An 11,159-nucleotide genomic window follows, 5' to 3' on the forward strand; every position below is an offset into this window, starting at 1 on the left:
TCCCCAGTTGAGGCGGCCTTCCTTTTCTTGTCTCCCCCAGTCGGTGGGGGAGCCTCTTCTTCCTCTTCCTCGTCTTCGGGGGAAGAGTGTGCCGCAGAGTCATTGGATGGTGAGTCCGACGACGCCTAGCGTCGGGAACTCTTTCGAGCTCCCTTGGCCTTCTTGGTCTTCTCCGGCACCTTATAAGGGGCCGAAGTCAGCATCTTCGTCAGAAGAGCGTCTGCGGGGCCTTCGGGCAAGGGAGCCGGACAGTCGATCTGTCCGGCCATCTTCTGCTAGTCCTGTCAAAATTATGGGAGTTTAGATCCCGCATAGAGCCAATCTATATATATATATAACAAATATCCTGTAATAGGTAAAACAACTTACCACACTGGCGTGGCGCTTCGCGCTGAATCCGCGATCCTCAGTAATGGGGGAGGGACCGCGGCACCCTTGAACAGCCCCCTCCAGGCATCTTCATGAGTCGTGTCGAAGAGCCTGTTCAGAGTTTGGTGCTGCGCCGAACTGAACTCCCACAAGGTAAACTCCCGTTGTTGGCACGGGAGTATCCAGCGAACGAGCATAACCTGGACTATGTTGACAAGCTCGAGCTTCTTATCCACCATGTTCAGAATACATGACTGGAGTCCGGTCAGCTCTTTTAAATTACCCCAGGATAGGCCCTTCTCTTTCCAGGAGGTGAGCTACATGGGGATGCCAGATCGGAACTCGGGGACCGCTACCCATGCAGGGTCGCGCGGCTCGGTGATATAGAACCACCCCGATTGCCACCCCTTTATGGTGTCCACAAAGGTGCCCTCGCGCCATGTGATGTTGGGCATCTTGCCCACCATGGCGCATCCGCACTCCGCCTGGCGGCCGCTCACTACCTTCGGCTTGACATTGAAGGTCTTCAGCCATAAGCCGAAGTGGGGCTTGATGCGAACGAAGGCCTCGCACACGACGATAAACGCCGAGATGTTGAGGATGAAGTTTGGGGCTAGATCATGGAAATCCAGGCCGTGAAAAACATGAGCCCCCGGACGAAGGGATGGAGAGGGAATCCTAGTCCGCGGAGGAAATGGGTGAGGAATACCACCCTCTCATGGGGATCGGGGGTGGGGATGAGCTGTCCCTCATCTGGGAGCCGGTGCGCGATGTAGTCGTGCAGGTATCCGGCTCTCCTCAGTTTCTTGATGTCTCCCTCCGTGACGGAGGAGACCATCCACTTGCCTCCCGCTTCGGACATGGTTGGAGAAGGTTGAGATGGAAGTGAGGACTTGGGCGCTAGAGCTCGAGTATGCGGGAGCGGATGAGCAGAGAAGGAAGAAGGCGTGGATAGAAAGGTGAATCCTTATCCCTTTATATGTGCGGACAAAATTAAACGTCCCCACTTGCCTAGTAAAACTCGCTTATCCCCCAAGCGCCGCAATTGATGGCGCGGTTGGGCTACCCACGCCCGTATTGATGAGAATCCCGTAATAAGGGGACACGCTCTCTGCTTTGACAAGACGTGTCGGAAAACTGCCTCGCGTTATGTGCGGGGCTGGTTAAAAGAAATGGTTCGAATAATCACCGGGCCATGACGTACCATCATGTTGCCAAAACAAGCTAGCGGATTAGATCTGCGAAAGCATTATTCTCTATGGTGAAATGTGGAACTTATTTTGCAGGGTCGGACATTATCCTCGTATTCAAATTCTTCTGTGATGTATTCGGAGAAGGAACCCGCCTTGCAATGCCGAGGACAACTGTGCGCCGGACTCATCGTCATTGAAGCCTGGTTCAGGGGCTACTGTGGGAGTCCTGGATTAGGGGGTCTCCAGACAGCCGGACTATCTCCATTGGCCGGACTGTTAGACTATGAAGATACAAGATTGAAGACTTCGTCTCATGTCCGGATGGGACTCTACCTGGCGTGGATGGCAAGCTAGGCAATACGTATATGGATATCTCCTCCTTTGTGACCGACCTTGTGTAACCCTAACCCTCTCCGGTGTCTATATAAACTGGAGGGTTTTAGTCCGTAGGACAACAATCACAACATACAATCATACCGTAGGCTAGCTTCTAGGGTTTAGCCTCTTTGATCTTGTGGTAGATCTACTCTTGTAACACCCATATCTTCAATATTAATCAAGCAGGACGTAGGGTTTTACCTCCATCAAGAGGGCCCGAACCTGGGTAAACCTTCGTGTCCCTTGCCTCGTGTTACCATCCGGCCTAGACGCACAGTTCGGGACCCCCTACCCGAGATCCGCCGGTTTTGACACCGACAGTCACTCTAGCAACCCATCATCTACTTATTACTTCCCAATACCTCCCTCTAGGCCCAAACAATGGTGAAGTGTCATGTAGTCGACGTTCAAATGACACTACTAGAGGGATGTCAACATACATCTCATCAAAATATCGAATGAATACCAAATTCGCATGACTACTTATAGCAAGACTTCTCCCATGTCCTTAGGAACAAACGTAACTACTCACAAAGCATAATCATGTTCATAATTAGAGGGGTATTGATATGCATAATGGATCTGAACATATGATCTTCCACCAAGTAAACCAACTAGCATCAACTACAAGGAGTAATCAACACTACTAGCAACCCACAGGTACCAATCTGAGGTTTGGATACAAAGATTGGATACAAGAGATGAACTAGGGTTTGAGATGAGATGGTGCTGGTGAAGATGTTGATGGAGATTGACCCCCTTCCGATGAGAGGATCGTTGGTGATGACGATGGTGATGATTTCCCCCTCCCAGAGGGAAGTTTCCCCGGCACAACAGCTCTGCCGAAGCCCTAGATTGGTTCCGCCAAGGTTCCGCCTCGTGGCAGCGGAGTTTCTTCCCGAAAGCTTGGTTATTATTTTTCCTCGGATGAAACACTTCATATAGCAGAAGATGGGCACCAGAGGCCTGCCAAGGGGCCCATGAGGCAGGGGCGCACCCCCACCCTCGTGGCCAGGGTGTGGGCCCCCTCTGGTGGATTCTTTCACCAGTATTTTTTATTAATTCCAAAAATAACTTCCGTGCAGTTTCAGGACTTTTGGAGCTGTGCAGAATAGGTCTCTAATATTTGCTCCTTTTCCAGCCCATAATTCCAGCTGCCGGCATTCTACCTCTTTATGTAAACCTTCGAAAATAAGAGAGAATAGGCATAAGTATTGTGACATAACGTGTAATGACAGCCCATAATGCAATAAATATCGATATAAAAGCATGATGCAAAATGGACGTATCATACATCAACAACATAGCCTCTCCGATGATGTGTGAGTAGTTTACCACAGACCTTCGGATCCATAGTTATAGCTAGATGGCTTCTTCTCTCTCTTTGGATCTCAATAAAAAGTTCTCCTCAATCTTCTTGGAGATCTATTCGATGTAATTCTTTTTGCGGTGTGTTTGCCGAGATCCGATGAATTGTTGGTTTATGAACTTGATTATCTATGAATATTATTTGATTCTTCTCAGGATTCTTATCTACATGATTTGATATCTTTGCAAGTCTCTTCGAATTATAAGTTTGGTTTGGCCTACTAGATTGATCTTTCTTGCAATGGGAGAAGTGCTTAGCTTTGGGTTCAATCTTGCTGTGCTTGATCCCAGTGACAAAAAGGGAACCGACACGTATTGTATTGTTGCCATTGAGGATAAAAATATGGGGGTTTATATCATATTGCTTCAGTTTATCCCTCTAGATCATGTCATCTTGCCTAATGCGTTACTCTGTTCTTATGAACTTAATACTCTAGATGCATGTTGGATAGCGGTCGATGTGTGGAGTAATAGTAGTAGATGCAGAATCGTTTCGGTCTACTTGACACGGACGTGATGCCTATATTTATGATCATTGCCTTAGATACCATCATAACTAAGTGCTTTTTTATCAATTGCTCGTCAGTAATTTGTTCACCCACCGTAATACATGCTATCTTGAGAGAAGCCACTAGTGAAACCTATGCCCCCCGGGTCTACTTTACATCATTTTAGTTTCCCGTCAACTAGCTATTTCTGTCGCCGTTTATTTTGCAATCCTTATTTTCCAATCTATACCATAAAAATACCAAAAATATTTATCATATTATCCCTATCAGATCTCACTTCCGTAAGTGACCGTGAAGGGATTGACAACCCCTTTATCGTGTGGGTTGCGAGGTTCTTGTTTGTTTGTGCAGGTACTAGGCGACTTGCTTGTAGTCTCCTACTGGATTGATACCTTGGTTCTCAAAAACTGAGGGAAATACTTACGCTACTTTGCTGCATCACCCTTTCCTCTTCAAGGGAAAAAACGCATGCTCAAGAGGTAGTAGTTGACTAAGCCTCTCTCACGAGCAAAACATGATCAGCACCAAGACTCCATGGGTGTTTGAATCATTACAATGTAATCTAGATTATTGACTCTAGTGCAAGTGGGAGACTGAAGGAAATATGCCCTAGAGGCAATAATAAAGTTGTTATTTATATTTCCTTATATCATGATAAATGTTTATTATTCATGCTAGAATTGTATTAACTGGAAACTTAGTACATGTGTGAATACATAGACAAACAGAGTGTCACTAGTATGCCTCTACCTTACTAGCTCGTTGATCAAAGATGGTTAAGTTTCCTAGCCATGGACAAAGAGTTGTCACTTGATAAATGGGATCACATCATTAGAGAGTGATGTGATTGACTTGACCCATCCATTAGCTTAGCACTTTGATCGTTTAGTTTACTGCTATTGCTTTCTCCATAACTTATACATGTTCCTATGACTATGAGATTATGCAACTCCCGAATACCGGAGGAACACTTAGTGTGCTATCAAACATCACAACGTAACTGGGTGACTATAAAGATGCTCTACAGGTGTCTCCGATGGTGTTTGTTGAGTTGGCATAGATCGAGATTAGGATTTGTCACTCAGTGTATCAGAGAGGTATCTTTGGGCCTCTCGGTAATGCACATCACTATAATCCTTGCAAGCAATGTGACTAATGAGTTAGTTACGGGATGTTGCATTAGGGAACGAGTAAAGAGACTTGCGGGTAACGAGATTGAACTAGGTATTGAGATACCGACGATCGAATCTCGGGCAAGTAACATACCGATGACAAAGGGAATAACGTATGTTGTTATGCGGTTTGACCGATAATGATCTTCGTAGAATATGTAGGAACCAATATGAGCATCCAGGTTCCGCTATTGGTTATTGACCGGAGATGAGTCTCGGTCACGTCTACATAGTTCTCGAACCCATAGGGTCCGCACGCTTAACGTTCGGTGACGATCGGTATTATGAGTTTATGTGTTTTGATGTACCGAAGGTAGTTCGAAGTCCCGAGTATGATCACGGACATGACGAGGAGTCTCAGAATGGTCGATACATAAAGATTGATATATTGCAAGCTTATGTTTGGACATCGGAATGGTTCCAGGTGAGTTCGGGCATATACTGGAGTACCGGGAGGTTACCGGAACCCCCTGATACGTCTCCAACGTATCTATAATTTTTTATTGTTCCATGCTATATTATATTCTGTTTTGGATATTATTGGGCTTTATTATACACTTTTATATTATTTTTTGGACTAACCTATTAACCGGAGGCCCAGCCCAGAATTGCTGTTTTTTGCCTATTTTAGAGTTTCACAGAAAAAGAATATCAAACGGAGTCCAAACGGAATGAAACCTTCGGGAACGTGATTTTCGGAACGAACGTGATCCAGAGGACTTGGACCCTACGTCAAGAAAGCAACGAGGAAGGCACGAGGTAGGGGCGCGCCTACCCCCCCCCAGGCGCGCCCTCCATCCTCGTGGGTAGGGGTGGGCATTCGGTAGAAACCGAAATTTCGGTTTTTACCGTTCGGTTAATTTTGAAATTCGGTTAGCAAAACTAAAAACCGAAATTAGGAAGCAAAAAATGCTAACCGAATATTCGGTTAACCGATTAATTCGGTTCAGTCTTCGGTTTATACTGAACGCTGCTTAGCGCGAAGGCTTCTACTCTGAGCAGTGCGCACCCCGTAGTCTTATATAGACCAGCGACTTGTCCCATTGAGCATAGCAAGCGATGTGGGACTAAAAACATATGCCGCTCACCACTGCACACTCCACCCAGTACAAATACACTATTGTTGCGCTTGGGCCTCGTACTTAGTGGAGGGCCCAGACCTATACGCTCTATAGCTACCAGGCTTCGCATGCATGCATTTTAGGCCAGAATGTGGGATAAAGATGTGTGGCCGTACGCGCACGATGTGTGCCCCCAAAAGAATTAAACAATTAGGTCGTCCGTACGCTGCGTGGCCGGACGCGTGTACATGTCGACGGTCACAACGTTTGGCGATACGCGGAAGGTGCCTTGTTCGGTTTTTGTTTCGGTTTTCGGTTTAATACCGAACCGACCGATTTTAATTCGGTTATTAAACCCAAAAACCGAATTTAATTGTGAGAACATAAAAAACCAAAAATTCGGTTTATTCGGTTTAGGTATCGGTTCGGTATTCGGTTGGTCGGTTTTTATGCCCACCCCTACTCGTGGGGCCCACGTTGCTCCACCGACGTACTTCTTCCTCCTATATATACCTACGTACCCCCATACTACCAGATACGGAGCCAAAACCCTAATTCCACCACCGCAACCTTCTGTACCCATGAGATCCCATCTTGGGGCCTTTTCCGGAGCTCCGCCGGAGGGGGCATCGATCACGGAGGGCTTCTACATCAACACCATAGCCTCTCCGATGATATGTGAGTAGTTTACTTCAGACCTTCGGGTCCATAGTTATTGGCTAGATGGATTCTTCTCTCTTTTTGGATCTCAATACAATGTTCTCCCCCTCTCTTGTGGAGATCTATTCGATGTAATCTTCTTTTGCGGTGTGTTTGTTGAGACCGATGAATTGTGGGTTTATGATCAAGTTTATCTATGAACAATATTTGAATCTTCTCTGAATTCTTTTATGTATGATTGGTTATCTTTGCAAGTCTCTTCAAATTATCAGTTTGGTTTGGCCTACTAGATTGATCTTTCTTGCAATGGGAGAAGTGCTTAGCTTTGGGTTCAATCTTGTGGTGTCCTTTCCCCAGTGACAGTAGGGGTAGCAATGCACGTATTGTATTGTTGCCATCGAGGATAACAAGATGGGGTTTATATCATATTGCATGAGTTTATCCCTCTACATCATGTCATCTTGCTTAAAGCGTTACTCTGTTCTTTTGAACTTAGGGGCTGTTTGGTTTGTGACTAACTTTGCCAAAGGTTGCCACACCTAAGGTTAGGAAAATTTGACTAACTTAGGTGAGTGTTTGGTTCAAGCCACACCTTAGGCAAGCCACACTTGAGCCCCACATGGCATACACACAAAAGGCGTGGCAAGATTCCCTTAGGCTTGCCAACTTATGGCTCTCATTTTGATGAACTAACCTTAGGTAAGGTTGGCAAAAATGTGTGGCAAAGTGTGGCAATGTTAGGCCTAGAACCAAACAGCCCCTTAATACTCTAGATGCATGCTGGATAGCGGTCGATGTGTGGAGTAATAGTAGTAGATGCAGGCAGGAGTCGGTCTACTTGTCTCAGACGTGATGCCTATATACATGATCATACCTAGATATTCTCATAACTATGCTCAATTCTGTCAATTGCTCAACAGTAATTTGTTTACCCGTCGTAATACGTATGCTCTCGAGAGAAGCCACTAGTGAAAGCTATGCCCCCCGGGTCTATTTCCCATCATATTGATCTCCCATCAACAAGCTATTTCTTTTGCCGTTTTTATTTTGCTTTATTTAATTTGCATCTTTATCATAAAAATACCAAAAATATTATCTTATCATATCTATAAGATCTCACTTTCGTAAGTGACCGTGAAGGGATTGACAGCCCCTTTATTGCATTGGTTGCGAGGATTTTATTTGTTCGTGTAGGTGCGAGGGACTCGTGCGTGGCCTCCTACTGGATTGATACCTTGGTTCTCAAAAACTGAGGGAAATACTTACGCTACTTTGCTGCATCACCCTTTCCTCTTCAAGGGAAAACCAACGCAGTGCTCAAGAGGTAGCAAGAAGGATTTCTGGCGCCGTTGCCGGGGAGTCTGTGCAAAAGTCAACATACCAAGTACCCATCACAAACCCTTATCTCCCGCATTACATTATTTGCCATTTGCCTATCATTTTTCTCTCCCCCACGTCACCCTTTCCGTTTTATTTGCCCTCTCTCTCCGTCCTCCTTCTACTTCCCTATTTGCCTCTTTTTTTGCCCGTTTCTTGTTTGCTTGTGTGTTGGATTGCTTGCCAGTCACGATGGCTCAAGATAATACCAAATTGTGTGACTTTACTAATACCAACAACAATGATTTTATTAGCACTCTGATTGCTCCTCTTACCGATGCTGAATCTTGTGAAATTAATGCTGCTTTGCTGAATCTTGTCATGAAAGATCCGTTTTCCTGCCTTCCTAGTGAAGATGCCGCTACCCATCTAAACAAATTTGTTGATTTGTGTGATATGCAAAAGAAGAAAGATGTGGATAATGATATTGTTAAATTGAAGCTATTCCCGTTTTCACTTAGAGATCGTGCTAAAGCTTGGTTTTGGTCTTTGCCTAAAAATAGTATTGATTCATGGAATAAGTGCAAAGATGCTTCTATCTCTAAGTATTTTCCTCCCGCTAAGATCATCTCTCTTAGAAACGATATCATGAATTTTAAGCAACTTGATCATGAACATGTTGCACAATCTTGGGAGAGGATGAAATTAATGATACGTAATTGCCCTACACATGGTTTGATCTTTGGATGATTATACAAAACTTTTATGCCAGATTGAATTTTGCTTCTAGAAATCTTTTAGATTCGGCCGCGGGAGGCACTTTTATGGAAATCACTTTAGGAGAAGCTACTAAACTCCTAGATAATATTATGGTTAATTATTCTCAATGGCACCGAGGGAGTCCTGGATTAGGGGGTCTCCGGACAGCCGGACTATATCCTTTGGCCGGACTGCTGGACTATGAAGATACGAGATTGAATACTTCATCCCCTGTCCAGATGGGACTCTACTTGGCGTGGAAGGCAAGCTAGGCAATACGGATATGCATATCTCCTCCTTTGTAACCGACCTTGTGTAACCCTAGCCTCCTCCGGTGTCTATATAAACCGGAGTGTTTTAGTCCGTAGGACAACACACAATCATACCATAGGCTAGCTTTTAGGGTTTAGCCTCTCCGATCTCGTGGTAGATCAACTCTTGTACAACTCATATTATCAAGAATAATCAAGCAGGACGTAGGGTTTTACCTCCATCAAGAGGGCCCGAACCTGGGTAAAACATCGTGTCCCCTGCCTCCTGTTACCATCCGCCTTAGACACATAGTTCGGGACCCCCTACCCGAGATCCTCTAGTTTTGACACTGACATTGGTGCTTTCATTGAGAGTTCCTCTGTGTCATCATCATTAGGTTTGATGGCTCCTCCAATCATCGATAGCGGTGCAGTCCAGGGTGAGACTTTTCTCCCCGTATAGATCTCTGTATTTGGCGGCTCGGCACTGCGGGCCAACTCGCTTGGCCATCTGGAGCAGATCGAGAGCTACGCCCCTGGCTATCTGGTCAGATTTGGAAACTTAAACTACACAGCCGACATCCACGGAGACTTGATCTTCGACGAATTCGAGCCCTTGCCGAGTGCGCCGCACGGTCATGATGATCATGATTTAGCTCTACCATCAGACAGTGTTTGGAAGATCGCATCGGCGACCGCTCCAACCCTCAATTTGGAGCCAATTGCACCATCCAGGGACAGGTGGATAGACCCCGCCACGGAGACCGCATTTTCATCGGCGATCGAGCTGAGTATCGACCTTACCCTTCACGAGAGCTGTGGCGCCAAACTGCCAGATTCGTCCCCGCCACGGACTCTGAACCGCCTGCGCCCGTGCCTATCGGATCCGACTGGGCGCCGATCATGGAGTTCACCTCCGCAGATATCTTTCAGCACTCGCCCTTCCGCGACATACTGAGCTCATTAAGGTCTCTCTCCCTGTTAGGAGAGTCCTGAGCGAACTATGTTCGGCAGGATTGGGATGCGTATGACGAAGAAATTCGCTGCCCACCCACCACCCACTTAGTAGCCACTGTCGACGATTTGCCCGACATGCTCGACTTTGACTCCGAAGACATCGACGGTATGGACGACGATGCAGAAGACGAACTGGAACCACTGCCCACAGGGCACTGGACACCCACTTCATCATATGATGTATACATGGTGGACACACCCAAAGAAAATGACGACGAGGAATGGAAGGACACAGCGAAGGGTAGTTCCCTCGAGAAGCAGTCAAAGCGGCGGCGTAAGCGCCGCTCCAAATCCTGCCTCGGCAGAAACATCGATCATATAGACCCAACAATGGAGCAGGGTGAACCATCGCCCGACCACGGCAACACGGAGAATCAAACCGAACAACCCGACTCCATTGAAGATAATATCCCGGACGACATCACACCGGACAGGCACCCGGAGCAACAGAATGCCCATCAAAGGCTTGTTGCCACTGCGAGGAGTCTGAAAAGGCAGAAGCAAAGGCTCAGGACTACACAAGACACACTCAAAATCATATGGAGTGAAGTACTCAACACTGCAGCAAAGTACAGCGGTAATCGCCACACCAAGAGCTACCCGAAGCGAAAGTTGATACCGGAATTCGATGAGGAGGCCTTAGATCCCCCGCAACCAAAAAACAAAACGGCCATCTGGTCAGATAGACGACCTCGTGGCTAGCATAGAGCGGCAAACGATGCCGCACATAAGCTAGTACGCGATCCATGTGAGGGCTCGCATCAAAAGGACGGCGCAACCAGATCCATCTACGGGCCACGCAAGTGCGCTCCAGCATGCAATGCAACACAACAAACATCCCAACACCACGGTACACCCAAATACAGGGGTGCCGCACACCCCCTATGTTTCACCGATGAGGTGCTGGACCATGAATTTCCAGAAGGATTCAAACCCGTAAACATAGAGGCGTACGACGGAACGATAGACCCTGGGGTCTGGATTGAGGACTACATCCTCCATATCCATATGGCTCAAGGATACGATCTCCATGCCATCAAGTACTTACCCCTCAAGCTCAAAGGGACAGCTCGACACTGGCTTAAAAGCCTCCCCGAAAACTCCA

Source organism: Triticum urartu, chromosome 1A, assembly GCF_056163025.1.
Source record: "Triticum urartu cultivar PI428250 chromosome 1A, HENAU_Tu73, whole genome shotgun sequence".
NCBI classification, from domain to species: Eukaryota; Viridiplantae; Streptophyta; class Magnoliopsida; order Poales; family Poaceae; genus Triticum; species Triticum urartu.